Here is a 16,742-nt window from a genome sequence, read left to right as displayed (position 1 = left end):
CCTACAGCAGGGGATACACATCTGGTCTGGCCCATATAGTGTGCATGTAGTCAATGTACAGGTGCTGTATGTTCCCACCTGTTGTGGTAGTGGTAACATGTCATTCCACTGCATTTCAGTGACCACATGCTGTGAACCCGTCAACTAGAGTGTTGTAGCTACAGCAATGCTCACACACAATGTTCGGCTGGATGCAGTATGGCCTTATAAACACAGTTCATGGGACTGTCATATTGCCGCTGTTGTTATGGAGGATAGGTGGTCTTCCTGTGTATGTGAGGGTTGTGTGTGCCATGCTATGAACCAGATGGCATTCTGACACACTGTCAGCTGCACCTGAGTAGGCCCTGATGGTTTGTGCCATGCCAACAACCTGGAGGTGTGTGTATCTGTGTTGACTCGGGATACCACACCCCTATCCATGTGTGTTACATGTGTAGGGGACGACAGGCATGGTAAAGGGCATAGCCTGTCAGTGATGGATAACACCTGTGAGCCATGACCCATGCATCTGGTACTGCACAGACACTGCAGTTCACCGTGCTGAGGGCAGTGTCCGGTGCATGCATCCTCCAGTGTACACTGCTGTAGTTGTGTAGCAGCGCTGTCAGTGTCCTAACCTGTGTGATACCCACGGAGGTCGCTATGTAAACCATGTCCTGCAGCATAAGGCAGTATGTGTGTACCAAGGAGCCTTGCCAGTATACATCGGGCCATGTGTCACGTGCAAGATGACCCGTGAACAGCAATGTGGCTTCCCTAGCATGTAAGCACACATTGACAGGCAGTGGATACCCTATGAATGACAGTGGAGACTGAGCATAATGTAGACATACAACAGCCTTCCCACATATAGTGGTAGAATACCTGGGGAGAGTATGTTGGCAACTAATATCAGGCTCATACTGGCCTGTGCCAAATGCTGAGAGATCCATTCTATGTTTCCTATCATGTAGTCCAGGGTGGTATGTCCCAGGCAGCCACACTGGCATGGTCAATGAGTGAGTCATATCTGTCCATGCCTCTGTCTGACCTGTATGCATGTGTGCTGTGGTGGACCATAGTGCCCCTGAGTCATATCACTGTGCCCTTCAGCAGATACAGCCTGTTGAGCGGGACCCCAGTGCAGCACACATGACAGGTACCTGACACGTCTATAGCAGGTGTGTTGTGTAGCCCTACAGGCTGTGGGTGTGCGGTACAGGGGATGTGTGTGCCATGTGTGGCATGTGCTGTGTTCCGACGGAACATATGCCTGTGTGCCAGCTGCGGAGGTGTGTGATGCACAGGCAGGCTGCCAGTCTGAGTCCCCACATATGCCCCAGTGTGTTCAGCATGCTGTCAGTGTGTGGCAATGTCTGCCTGGTATTGTTGTCACTGTAATATCATGTTTTGATATATTTATTGGTCCCACATATGTTGATTGGGATAGCCCAACTGGATGCATGTCCATTCCCAGGGTAGGCTCGTGGAGACAAACTACGAGGGTAGCAGATACAGCATTAGAAAATACTAGCATGACATATTACAAACAGATTATGTACAGAGATTACATACGTAAGCAGGTCCAACATGTTCCACAGGTTAATGTCAGACCTGAGCACAAGCCAGGATTACATTGTATTTACACAGTACAGTGGTTCACACAGGTTACACATCCGAGTTAGCCAGGCCTGATACACTGACATAGCCAGTTACATGACAAATGTTGTTTGGGTCTACTGTTAAATGACCTAAGGTGGACATTAGGGTAATATCAGCTGGAAGTGGGTTCCAGGATCTACATACAGGATTTGCAAAGACAGAATCACCAGCTGTGTTAATAGACTCGCTAGTCCAAAGCAGTACAATGTTAGAGGCTGGAAGCGGTCTAGGATTGTTATAGGGGGTGATTGTGATTTAAGTGCAGGAGTATTGTCTGGATTATACAGGATTTTATAGGCCATGATCAGTTGGTTATACTGTATTAGGCTGGGTATTGCAAGCCAAACAAGCTGATTTAGATCGATGCAATGATGTGTCCTACCAGGCGGGCCAGTGGCAAACCTGGCAATGTGGTTGTAGCAAATCCAGTGCTTGTTAAGGACAGTCTTGTTCATATGTGAGAGTAGAGGGGATGCATACAGAAGGGCTGCAACACGGTGTGAGCGAGCTATGGCACCTCTAGCTGGAGGGGCTAGGAAGGCTTTAATTCTGTAAAGTGACCCTAGCTTTCTATTGATGGCTTGGCTAATCTGGTTAACATGTATGTCACATGTGAGGTTATTGTCTATGATAACACCTAATAGTTGTTGAGATGGGTCAGGGTAGAATATTGTGCCATCGGTAGATGTTATGGTAACGGTGAACGTGGTAGACCTACGTGTTTGTGGAATAACAGCAGTCCAGTTTGATTGGTATGTAGGATCAGACGACGTTCACAAAGCCAGTTTGCTATTGTATTACAGGTGGTCTGGGTAGCTGAACATAACTCTACTGGAGATGTGGCTGGGCAGATCAGAGTAGGGTATACAGCATATTGGATACAGCTGGCATTTGGGATGACAGTATAACGGTCGTTAATGATGATGGAGGACAGCAAGGGCCTTAGGATAGAGCCTTGTGGTACTCTGAGGGTGTTTGGTAGACGGTTAGAGGGTTTGGTCTGCCAGAGGCCGGCCTGCTGTTGACCATGCAGGTAGGATTGACACCATTGGAAGGCTCCAGTATCTAGACAGTCTGTGCAGGGTGCAGAGTCCAAGTTGGTGATAAACCATATCGTATGCCTTTGGGTTATCCAAACAGAGGGCTGTGGATATATCATTGATGTTGCAGGTATGGCTTATGGTGTTAGTAAAGGCTAGGAGGCCTGGAGTGCTGTGATGGGAACGTAAGCCATGCTGAGTGTCTGCCATACTGCGATGTCGGACTAGGCGGTGCATGACTTGTCTATGACAAAAGTCACCATAACCTCTGCAAGTGGAGAGTGTATAGCTATTGGCCTATCAGTGGAGACATCAGTAGAGCTGCCTCCTGTGTGAAGTGGGATTACATATGACATTTTACAGATGGTGGGAAAGTTAGTTTCTAACATAGTACCTTTGATTACCTTTGAGACGGGGTAAGCAATAGCATCATCTGGTTTTGATAGGTACTCGGCAGGGTGTTGATCGGCACACAGTGAAGTGGGTTTCACTGTTACAACCGAGGTACGGAGAAGTGAAGTGGCGACCGGTTGGCAGCTGGACGCAAGTAGTTTTCTAGGGGTGCTGCTTTCGGGACCTGGGGAGCTAGGAGGTAGTTGGCAAGCTAGGGCCTGCACTGTCTCAGTAAAGGACTGGTGAAAGCTATCAGGAACATCTTCAGGGGTATTATCATTAGTAGCGACAGGGATTGGGTTTGACGTTTGTCCTGTACGTAGTATGTATGACATGCCACCTGACAGGGTATGGCATCACTGGGTTCAGAGAGACCGGTCCCCAGACTGGCTGTGTGGTGGCATCCCACACATGTGTTGTATATACCTGGCCAAGGGTGATGGCTGACTGCATACATGTGAAAGCTGTGACGATGACACATGACCCACATAAACCACGACTGGACCATAGAGGCGATTCACAGGTTACCTTTGGACATGCCACCCTAGTAGTGTGATTGCCATGGTGAGTACCAACACATAGGGCCAATGGGGAACAACATACTGAAGGTGTGTATGTGTGGGTGGACTGCCTCTGTCTCATAGCACTGACATATATGACTGCACACGTGGGTATATGCCAGGTAAGACGTGTGCAATGTGTCACAGGCTACTCACATGTGTACAGGACAGACAGTGCTGTTCTGTCATGTGTAAGGTTGACATACATATGGTACACTATGCAGATGTCAGTAGCAGTCTACAGAAGCACTGTAACCCTGCATTGCAGGTGTAAGCAGTGTTCCAGGGCACCCCAGGCGAACATGCATGCAAACAAGGCTACAGTACACAGGGCTGGAAGTACTGCATCATACAACGAAGAAGGGTAACAATAACAGTAATTCACAATGCATATATGTAGGCACTGTCAACATGTACCCAGGAATACGCAGCACAGATGGCCATGGTGGAACCGATATTATGTCATACTTATTTGTGGTCTGGACAACATTGGTACTGCACACATATCTAGATGCGTGAACATACACATGGCATAGGTGTTGTGGGCATCTTGACACCATTACTGTACATGTCCACCATTGCATATCACTACTTGCATTAGCATTCCCCCTGTGCTACCCATGTATGCGGCTATCTGTTGACAACCTTACCACCGGCATGCAATTATGTGCAGCTGTTATGCTTTGGTATGTACTATGGGTGCAGATAACAATTCATGACATTCATACAGTTACTACAGCAGGCATGCTGGGGTACACACACAGTCATAGCAGCACACTGTACTGTTACCAACATGATACTACTAATACACGTCTATGTAGTCACCCTGTGCATCAGCAACGTGTTTACCTGTTCCTGCAATGATGTTGGAGACTGCAGGAGGTGGCACAGTGTCATCATACGCACAGGGTGTGGATTAGGTATGCTTGTGTCAGCCACTGATACCACCAATTGACATGTGTGTGTATGTGTGTTGGTGAGGGGCAGCAGTACAGGGTGGGCCAGTGTTGCTGCAGTGTGTGCATGTATGTGGTTGCCCTAAGTGTTGACATTCTGCATGTGTGTATGCACGCACACAGTTCCACCTCATGGCTGCCATATACAGGGGTTTGTGGACAGCCACAGACTGCACCTGGCAGGCCGTACAGATCATTGTCTGTGTGCACGGACACGGTACCTGTGCCTGGCAGGGGTGCTACGGACCATATCCAGTACAATGCCTGACTGGGTACTGTCATCAGAAGCGGGAGTGTGTTGACTGGACACATGTCCCTGTTGGGACTGTCCAGAGCCACGCGACGTGGTCTCCTGGGGCATTCGATGACAGCACAGACCCAGCGTTGCTGGGGCTGCTGCTGGCACTATGGGGCGTCGCAAGCCTGTTGCCATCTCGCCGACTGCCAGCTGCTGCCGCCGGCATACGCCATCGACACCGCAGATGCCCACCACTGCCCTGGCTCATGGACATCTGGTTGTGGAACTGCTGTAAGATGTCCCCACAACGTCTGTCTATGACATCGGTGAAGTTACGGATAGCATCCGCAATGTCATGCATACTGTCTGTCATGGCTGTGCGGCATGCTCTGAGCTCCCTCAGACCCTGTCTGGTGTACCTTTCCATACGTGACTGAGCCTGCATGACAGTCCGAAACATCGCTGAGGTTGACAGACCTCATTGGGCACGTCGGCCAGAGGCAGTACGCCCACGGATGCTCCCACGAGAACCCATGGCCAACTGTCTGTGTGGTACCATCGGAGGACCCTGCCCATGGCTGCTGTGTGGGGATGCATGTGCCACAGGTACCACATTACCCTGGTCTATGCCCACTGTATCCTGTCCATCACCTAGGGACAATGGTGACATAGGATGTATAGGCAGGATGACTGTGCGCAATGATGGGGTTGACAGCTGTGTACTGTCAATTGGCTGGCCAATGGCAGACCCTGACACACCGTCCTGTACCATTACACATATATCATCATTACCAGTAGCCGTGGCACAGGATACAGGTTCCCTGCTGCAGGTCACCAGAGCAGCCCTAGAACCTGTGGGATGAAGACAGGAAACACAGTTTACATTCTCCAGACATTGTTACCAGTGATGCACTTATACACACATGCACACATGGAAACATGCACACGGGCACACATGCACACATGTACATGTGGACACATGCACACGTGGACACATGCACACATGGACACATGCACACATGCACACGTGGACACATGCACACATGGACACATGCACACATGGACACATGCACACATGTGCACATGCACACATGCACACATGCACACATGCACACATGCACACATGGACACAGGCACACATGCACACATGCACACGTGGACACAGGCACACATGCACACGTGGACACAGGCACACATGCACACATGCACACGTGGACACAGGCACACATGCACACATGCACACGTGGACACAGGCACACATGCACACTTGGACACAGGCACACCTGCACACATGCACACATGGGTACTGACACACCTGCACACATGCACACATGCACACCCTGCAGTATACACACAGAGCACTACTGAGTTAGACTACTGTTACTAGCATTTTCAGGACTATTATAGGTTATGTTAAACACACTCACCAGCATGGATGGCCTGCCTCTCTGTAACCCTGGAGGGACCTGCAGAAATGATGAGATTAATGTTAGTGGGCACATCTGTCCCATTCATATTGCATATGATACAGTGTACAGAACAGTCAGGTGTACATATGGCATATTACCTGCACGCTTCATGTCGTGCTGCTGTGTGGAACCAGCCTCCATCATAATACAGGTGTACTGCTGTTGGTGTTCCGGGGCTGGAGCCATGACACTTAGGAGTAGCCCCTCCAGTCTGGTGAGGGGGGATGTGGCCACCCCACCTCCTGTGGCGACCTGTTGCCTGTGGATATCTGCTGCACGCTGCTGGACACTTCGGATTAAATCACTGCAGTGATGTCGTACCTGCTCATATGTCCTGTTATGCGTGCCAATTTCATTTACCCTACGGACCAGGTCTTGCCACAGTGCGGCCCTCGCCTGCTGGTTCTGACTGGTGCGGGAAAACAGGATGTCATACTCCCGCACCAGGCTCTGGTGGATCTCCTCATCCTCCGCAATGGAGTAGGCGGGGTTACGCTGTCGCGCCATCTCCCTGGAAGAGAACACAGACAGGATATCAGCAGACCATGTCAGCAATGTATGGCACACATACTATACATGTTATGCATGTGTAGTGATATACTACTACTCCCATATGTTGCATGTGTGTGTGCCATGGTGGATACACAGGTACATGGCCAGATATCAGTGTTCAGCCAATACCTGTGCAACAATACCTGCCACATTCCACACTACGTAGTAGCATGCCCCATCGGTCAGCACACACAGACAGGTGCTATGCACAACCTCACTCTGGGGGTCCATGCCAAGGTACTGTATGTGGGACACCGTCCACTACTCTGCTGTGGACAGACGTTACACGGCCTGGATATACATATCCCACCACCACCACCAGTACAGTAGACTACATTGATATGTATGTGGTTAGACAGTTATTCCCTTGCTGGGACTGGGATGGTATCCATGCAGCACACTGGGCCAGTGGAAGCCACAGGCCACACTGCTGACCCCTTTGCAAATGCTTACCACAGACATGCTGCAGATTGCATGACACTTGCACACACATGTCTAACCCAAACCCTATGCACAATGGGTAGGCATCCTATCCAGTGGACCCCAGACAGAGGCAGATTGTATAAAAATAGCAGGGGGCTACTGCAGGACAGAGCACATTCACATTACGGGTAGGCATCTGTGGTCAACACTGGTAGTACGCTACAGTCCTTCATAACAACAGCCACAGCCTACTCTGGGAGGGTAATAGACACAAACACTGTGGATGACCACAAGGCCTTCTTCAGTTATGTTACACATATGGACCACATGCCTCGGATATGCTCTGTGTTACTCCACACCTACTTAACATTCACCAAACACACGCATATTGGCAACATTCCTACAGACATGTTTGGTGCACATATCCCCCCTCCCTCTCCCTCACTTTTCGGATATTTATCACAGCTGGGTGTAACCTCCCTATCATTGCACATGTCCAGGTGAGGGCCACCCTCACCGGAGGAGAACACACAGCATCACTGTGACCTCGTGGTCCCCCCTGGATGTGTGCTACCAACACTCTGAGGGGACATACCACCGCATGTAACACTGATGGTTTATCTTGGCCATGCTACAGGATATGTACCTGGACAGTGGCTTACAGCAGCAGTGGTCCCACAACACTACTGGGACACCTCGACTGACCCTGGGAATTACCACATCATATGCATAATGGGCCTGGTGTGCTACGCTATGGGGTACTGCAGTATGGGATGCATGTGCAGTGACATCAGGTACCTGCAGACACTTGTTCCCAGCCAGTGTGCCTTTGGGATGTGCTGATCCTGGCTTGGGGCCTGGCTGACCTTTCGAAGCAGTCACTACAGCCATTGCTAGGCCAACGCACAGACACATGCTACCAGGATCCTGGCCTATGACTGCTTGACATGTGATGTGTGGTCATCCCCTTTTGTTGGAACTACGTACACACGACATATCACATGGACATACCTATGGATACAGACCTATGACACATTTGGAGGGTTCACCGTATGCACACTGTTAACCTGCTACTTTGCATTACCTCTGTATGTCGCAGCTGGTTGCGTTCCACAGCTTCTGCTTGCTGCTGCTATTACTGTCACTGCTGAAAGCTTCAGGGTAGGGAGAGTCACAGTGTGTCTTTTTTTATTTTGGTGCTCTCTCTCTCTCTCTCTCTCTTCCACTTCTCGGCCTCTCTCTGTCTGCTTACAGACAATGCAATTAATTTCTTGCATGTGGGGAGTGTTAGCACTGGATGCTTTTGTAGGTATTTGCATAGGTCCATGTGATGGCCTCTGCACCAATTGAAGGCCAGCATTTGCTAATTGCATACAGCCGGTTGTGTACTGATTGCAGTTCTCACTGTGATTTCAGGTCAGTGCTATAAAAGGGTATGTGTGATAGGTGTTGCCCTTTCAGACTGTGTGGGCGGGGACCATGCTGGTATGCTGTGGACAGTGTTCTGTGACTGTAAAGGTTAGCATCTCTCTCATGCTTCAGGCTGTGTTGTATATTCACAGTTCTCCATTCCTCTTTCATGTTCCCGGTAGTAAGTGTGTATGCACATTGACTCCTACAAGTATATCTAGATATATTTATATATATATATTTATATATATATATATATATATATATATATATATATATATATATATATATATATACATATATATATATATATATATATATATATATGTACATATATATATATATATGCATACATATATCTATATACTTTAACTGACTTTATTATCTACAGGCTGCCAACTAGCATGGCTGTTTCTTTTCACACACTACTATTATGGATATCCATTGTTTGTGACATTTATTTTAAATAGCATGCTTTGTGTACTACACATCCTATATTCCCTTTACATTCATCCCTACTTTTACATGTTATATTTATTTTAGCACAATGTGTTTGTATAAGAGTCATGGCTTAGTGGTAGGTTGTACAAACTAGTGTTTCCAAGGTCCTGGGTTCGGGACTGACAGTGGGAGTTTATTTTTCTTTTGAACTGAGTACAGGACCTGTCAATCACAGTGACTAAGGCACTTTTAAGCAGTTGTAACTGGGCTAGCGCTGGTTTGAGCGGAGCTCACGCATGCGCACTGGCGGTTAGCTCCACGCACACCCGGTTACAACCGCTTAACAGTGCTTACTCTGGCGCACACCCGCGTTATTTTCTTTGAAAGAAAAGAAAATGGGGAGACAGGAAAGTGGTGAAAAAGGGGTCACAAAGAGGGTAAGACAGTAGGGAAACAAGCTTGGGATGTGCAGGAGGGATGTAGGTAAGGCCCATAGCTGCCCATTTCTTCTGCAGCAACAGCTGTGCATATGTATGTAATTTGGTGTGACATTTGAAACCTTCCACCCCTGGGAGAGGTGTCAGGACAACAATAATACTTGTTGTACAGCCAATTGTAATTGATAGGTTCCATGTCCAGTGGACATGTGTGCGCAATGGGCAGCTATGTATGGGGCGTAATTTTTTTGTGGGTACAGAGTGCCTTTTTTTTTTTTTTTTTTTTTTCAGGTAAGAGTGGTATATCAGGTGAAGGAAGTCGGTTCAGCTGGGGAGGTAGGCTGGGTAGGTAAACAGACAAGACAAACAAGACGCATACAGGGGCGGTGTATGACACGTGTGGGGGGGTTACATAATTGACGGGGACGGAGGTTGGGATGTCCAGAGCCCATGAGCCCACAGATGGCTACAGTGGAACTGATATCCCCACCCATAGGCAGTTGCCACTGTTCCTTCACTGCCCAGGACGGGGCTGTGCTGGGGGCTGTGTAGGCAGGGCAACGGGCATGCCCATTAGTTGTGCCACCCATGCCTCGAGCTGGCGTAGGGGCTCAAGGACAGAGTCCCGAATCTCCCTACGCACCACAGTCCGGACGCTACAGAGGGTGAGAGGTGGATCTCCTCCGGCCACACTTGCAGAGGGGGGGCGAGCCCCATCCCCTGCAGCGCTTCCACCCGCAGGTGGCACAGGGCAACCGGAGGAGGGTCCGGACTCGGCACTAGTGCCAGGTGCACTCGCCAGCTGAGGTGAGAGAGGTGGGTCCGCTGGAACCCACCTTCCCTGTCATTCTATATTTTGCATTATGTCATGACAGTTTGGGTTAGTGACATATAATACCATTCACAGTTAGTTGTAACAGCATGCATTAGTATTCCCATTAACCAAACATCCAGGTATTCCCACCATTGAACAGCGTGCATAACACATGCATAATTTGAACAGAAATACACAGTCCAATAACATGCAGGGATAATTGATGGCAACAGGCCATCAGGTGTGGGTGTATGAACAGGGCAGATGCATCAACAGACATGCAAATATATATGGCCCAACAGGACAAACGTCCAGGGGTGTTAATTGTGATTGCACATACCATTTTCACGTGGAATGGGTTATAGGTGGTTATAGGGTGGGGTAAATAAGGTAATATTAACACCTTCGAATACCAATACATATGCTGTACATTTCTAATAGCTACAGTTATAAACACACTACTGTTCTAACTACAGTGTCCTATATGTTAACTACTTCACCTTGCTGATAGGACTGTTACTGCAACATCAATATACATTTTAGTGTTCTTCATACACATTCATATCAAGCATTGTTCAGATACATCATCCTGCTCCTTTTGCTTTATATACCTGTAGACAAGTGTGGATGTTTGGTATATCAGACAATCATCCTATCTGCGTATTTCAGACTGGGAGCAACATATCCAGATTTTGGGATACACATTCCACATGCAGCAACACTTTGCACAGATTTTGCTGTTTGGTTCTGAGTCTCACATGCATTTAATTCTGTCTTGACTGCAGCATACTTTATTCAGGGTTATTACTACTGTATTGCTGGATCCATGACACTCTCTCACACTCTCTCACTTGCTTTCATGTTACTATTCAGGATGGTACTTCTAGGCTTTATTGACATGTTTTAACAGTAGTTATTACAATACTTTCCAGCAGTCTCACTTCTGTCATGTTTCAGTATTTCCACAAGGATATATTTCACACATGTGATTTCATCATCTTCTGCAGCTATACTTTACATCCTGCTGCAGGTTGTGTACTATTTTCTTACAGGCAGGGCATTTTTATTTCTGAATATATGTTGGACAGTTTCATGTTTAGTTTACACTTACAGGCTGGGAACTCTTGTAATCAAGCAATACTTGCATACACTTTCACACTGTTACTTGCAGATTCTATTCCTTACTGGCTACACTGCACTCTTTTGCTGACTGTCATACTTTTATATTTCTTTACAGTTAGTGGTAGTGGATTACTGACCTGCCTGTTGGCGCAACCGCACCAGCCTATCGCCATAGGCTCTGCGGTTCGCAGAACGGACACCTGCAGCTGTAATATAAATGAAGTAATATTGGAATACACATCTCCATAATTTCAGCTAGTTTAACTTTTTACATACATAATTAATTGTTACTTACTTACTCAGTGGTGGGGCGTTGGGTGATTGCCGGGCCTCCTGGATCCAAAGGTTCAGTTGGTCCTGCTTGCGTCTCTTCAGGTCCGCATGGTGGTGACGGACCTGCTCACCTGTCCTTGGAATCCCTGTGGCACTGGTGAGTTTATGAGCCAACCGGTCCCATGCCTCAGCCCTGTACGCTCCCTAGAGGACCTGGCCCTGCATGAGTTGGGCCTCATGATTGTAGACTAGGAGCCAGGCCATGTACCTGGACTCCTCAACACCCCACCTCTGCGCTCGAAAGCGACTACCCTCTCCTACACCTGACATTCTGCCTGCAGGTCTGTTCTACAATCGTTTATGCTGTGTATTCCCGCCTATGGGGCTTATATAGTCCGTTTTTCCCGCACATATCTGTGATTGGCCATTTTGGAATTGTATCAACTTCAGTAAACCTGCATTGTCATGCTGTAGTTTGTATTCATTCCTATATATTAGCTATTATTGCATTTCTAGGTACTGCTGTCATGGCTTAGTGGTTCTGTACCTTGACTATGGTGTATAGTATCCTGAGTTCGAACTTGACCACTGCTTTTTATTTTTCATGACTGTCTAGACATGCTGAGGGGTGTGTCTGTGTAAAGGTAGTTTTGATACGGTTTGCTCAATGTTGCCCGTCGGTTAGCTTGTTTGCGCGGTGCGCAGCTCCACGCAAACGGGGTATGCTGCTTTAAGCCTCATTTGGCTATCGGCACGCATATTCCGCTCAGTTCAGTTAGGGGCACATATATTTAGCATGTTAAACCTATGCTCAGCTACGGGAACTCATTTTGCACCAGTTAAACCACTGCTCATCTACGGGCACATGCACTCACCCTGTTAAACTGTAGCTCAGCTATGGGCACATCTGGCATTTTTTAGTCTTTTGTTACCTCACATTTCTTCAATATATATGGGCTATTTCATTACAATTTACATATATTGCGGTTTTATGTGTACATATTTGTCAGGGACTTGTTTCCTGCTTATTTTGCAAAAAAAAAAAGGGTGTTGTGGGGGCTCGGACCATGAATGCCTGCTCTGTAGCCGACATCTCTACCGCTACGCTATTGCTTCCTGGCTTATTTTGCATATTTAGTTCTTATATGCTTTCCCATTGACTGCTAACTATAGCTGCGCTATGGGCACGCCAGCAAACGCACTCACAGTTAAACATTTTTACAATTTAAAATAAAAATGACATGTTTATTTATATTTCTTTTATGTTTCATAGTCTGTAGGGGCATGTGTTGTGTTGTGTTTATTCACATTTCCGTGGACTCTGCTGTGGGTGTCTACTTTGGGCACTTTTACACTTCTGGGGGCGTGTCCGCTTGCAGGGCTCAGCCTACGGACACGCCCCCACATGTCTTACACGGACCGTGTTAGACTTAGGTGTGATTCAGCATGCTCTCATGAATATGCAGAGCATGCTGACATCACTCTGTTTAACTGCAGCCTCCGTGTAAGAGTTATAACTCTTACACGGAGGCTTCGTGAATCCTGCCCAGTATCTTTTTAATTTCCTTGAAATGTGACACAAAAGGTACTACCATAGAATTGATGTAGCTGCTGATTTTGAAAGAATTTGTGGGGTGAACAGGGAAATCAGTCTGTTCTAACCCTAACAAGGGTTTGTACTTGTTCCCCCAGCCAATAATAATTTCATCTCCTAACTTTTTTAAAAGGTCTTCAGGGTAACCTCTTTCTGTAAACATACAGGTCAGCTTGTTTACATACACTTTGAAGTTCACCATATCTGAGCACATCCTAGCAGCTCTGACTAGTTCTCCCTTGAAAACATTTATTTTAGTATGCCATGGGTGGCAACAATTGTATTCTAAATAGCTATTTAAGAATGTTGGTTTCCTGAAAATGGTGGATCCAAAACATTCCTTGTCCAAATCTATGTATAGTGTGACATCAAGATAATTCATTTTGTGGCCAGAGTGTGTGTGGGCGAATTTGAGAAAAGCTGTTGGGTTGTTAATGTAAGTACAAAAGTCTTCTCTAATTGTCCCTTTGTCTTTCTACAAAATAAATATGTTGTCCAAAAAATGAAAGTATACAAACCATTTGTCATTGTACTCAAACTTAAAGCCAAAAATCTGTTCCCAGGTATACATAACAAGGGTAGCATACATGGGGGCACAACTTGCACCCATGGCTACTCATCTAACTCCCCCTCAAAGGTAATGAAATTGTTGTGAAGTATGGCATTCATAACTTCCATAATAAAGTGTATCATTGTATTGTCCAGATTAGTTAGTTCCAGAATAGCTGCATGAAAATATTCCATACCTTCCTTGTGGGATAGAAAAACTAACATTTTGTTGAAAATACTCATGCTTAACATGTGTAAGTAAATCCCGTGAATCTCTTACAATAGGTCTAACTGGGCACATGGAATTTTTCAAAATGCAGATGACAAATACCTCTAATGGCTATGTGATGGAATTGTGTGCAGCCACTATAAGTCAGTATGGGGGGGGGGTCCATCACATCTTTGTGCATTTTGGGTATTCCAAAGGCTATTGGAATAACTGGATGATTATTAATGAAAAATTCGTAGAGTTCCTCATTAATGGTCCTCTGCATCAAAGAATCCTCTAACAAGTATTTAATTTTCTTGTACACAATGTTTATTTCATTTCTAAATATTATTTCTTCTCCATCATTGTCATATAATAAGTTACATATGCTGTTAATGTAAGATGTCCTGTCCATTATGGCCAATCCACCACCCTTATCTGGCTTCATAAATCTCAGCGACGTATTGTTTCTGTGTGTATTCATAAGCAGTCTTTCTTCATTAGTGAGATTGTACTATCTAGTCCAATGATTTGTAATTAATCTATGCATTTCAGTGCTGCAAGCTTTTTCAAAAATACCAATAGTAGATTGAGAGGTGGGTTAAATGTACGTTAAATGTATGTTAAGTCTCATTTCTGCTGCATTTAAAGAATTGCCAAGCCCAGTCCCTTGGTTCTTAAACATAACTTGGAAGTAAAGCTTCCTTGTGTAGAATTTCAGCTCTACTAGTGTGTCAGCTAAATCAGTCTTAAAGGATGGGACAAATTTAAAAACTTTTTTGAACAGTGAAAAATTTTTTTTTTATTAATGTTAAGGTCTGTGTAGTTGTAAATACTAAAACCTTGCTAGGTGGAAAACCTTAACACAGTGTGTAACAGAAATGCCTTCAATGTACTGTGTAGTTACGGTATTATTAGGTGGTTCAACTTTGTTTAATTGTTCCTTTTCCAATTTCTCCCCCTCCCTCTATTTCTCTGTCCCCTCAGACTCTGTGGTTATTCTAAAAAATATTCCTGTCTACACTGGTTTTATATCCTTTCAGATCTTCTCAGTGTGGGGGGGATTGTTGTCATATGTTCCATTAGGTAAGTGAAGTTGTTAAAAAAAATTGATTTGTTCGTGTGCATTCAGTCGTGCAGCATTATCAGAAAAGACGTCAGTGTTGTTAGCCAAGCTAAGTCTGTATAAACTATGTGTATTTGCCAAAAAATACCTGTTAAACTTAGCTCTAGGAGTCAGGTATGCCTTCCCTTGTAGGTATTCTACCTTTTCTCTGTCCAGTTTCTTATGCTTCACATTTAAATTCTGCCAAACATTGTGTTTCTCCTTAGAAAAATTACTGTTGTATATGTCACAGTTGTGCTCAAAAAACAAGCCTTTTTTAATATCAAAGTTCAAATTGTTCAATTCATCAAACAATTGACTAATTCTAGTGTTGAACTTAACTAATCACTTAAATTAATTTCAGTCCATGTCTAGCAAACATTTCAGTTAATTCATTCAGTTCTCCAATGTTCAACACTAAGCCATTATGAAATTTAAACATTCTAAGCCTCTTAGGGGACCCTTTTAACTCTTAAACATTCCATTAAATATAAATTATCTCTTTGTAAACTACGCACTTGTTTTTAAAATAATCCAGCATAGTTTTAAATGTCCATTGTGGTTGTATTTGGTCATTGTAGTCCAAAACAAGTTCTTTGTTAAACCATTGCTGAAAAAAAAGTAAGTTTTGTCCATAGAAATGGCCTGTGAAGTTGTAAAAGCATTTCCTCCATATGGAATCCCTTCTTGCTCCCTCCAGGCTTCTCCTGAGGTTGTAATGAAACCTTTGTCCCTTTTGATGACATCAGTGAGTGGGGGTGTGGCCAAACAGCTGTTTCTTGTTTTACAAATTAAACAGATAAGCTTTTCTAAGTTTGAATTAAACTGTGTGACTTGTTCTGTTAAATGTGCAATGACTTGAGTTGTCCCCCTCTGAAGACATATTGAAGCTGGATTCTCTCTATGTAGTTGGAGCAGCAGTATCCTTAGTGGGTACAGAATAAGTTCTAGCTGTAATTTCCATGGGTGAATAGAATTCAAGTAGCAGAAAAAATAATAAGCACTCACCAGATGCACTGCCATGCTAAAAAAAGTAGATTTAAAAGAACAGGGAACCGGCGTGTAACCATGCAACCAAAAAAAATAAATAAATAAATAACACAGTCAGGTTCCTATAGTAACACTTGAGTGGCTTAAATAATAATGACAGTCTCAAATGCACTTTTAAAATGTTCTTTAGTAACTAGGTCATCTTACTAGTCTGCAAACCTGCAACTTCTTTACTAGTCTGTGCAGTTTTTGAAGTCACCAGCTGACCTAGTTACTAAAGAATATTCTCCAAGTGCATTTCATATGAGACTGTTACTATTATTTAAGCCACCCAAGTGTTACTAAGTAAGCCTCGTTGTGTTATTTGGCTTTTCTTTTGGCTGTACAGTTACACTCTGGTTCCTGTTCTTTCCCTCACATCAGCTGCCAGGATAAGGGTTAAGCCAGAATGGCTTCCCAGATGATGGCCATGCCATTACCAGCTCATATGTCGGGGATGGGAAAGAATAAGAAGTAGTGACACT

This window comes from Protopterus annectens, chromosome 14.part0 (genome assembly GCF_019279795.1).
Source record: "Protopterus annectens isolate FY-2018-M chromosome 14.part0, PAN1.0, whole genome shotgun sequence".
NCBI lineage: Eukaryota > Metazoa > Chordata > Ceratodontiformes > Protopteridae > Protopterus > Protopterus annectens.
This window is presented reverse-complemented; position numbering follows the sequence as displayed.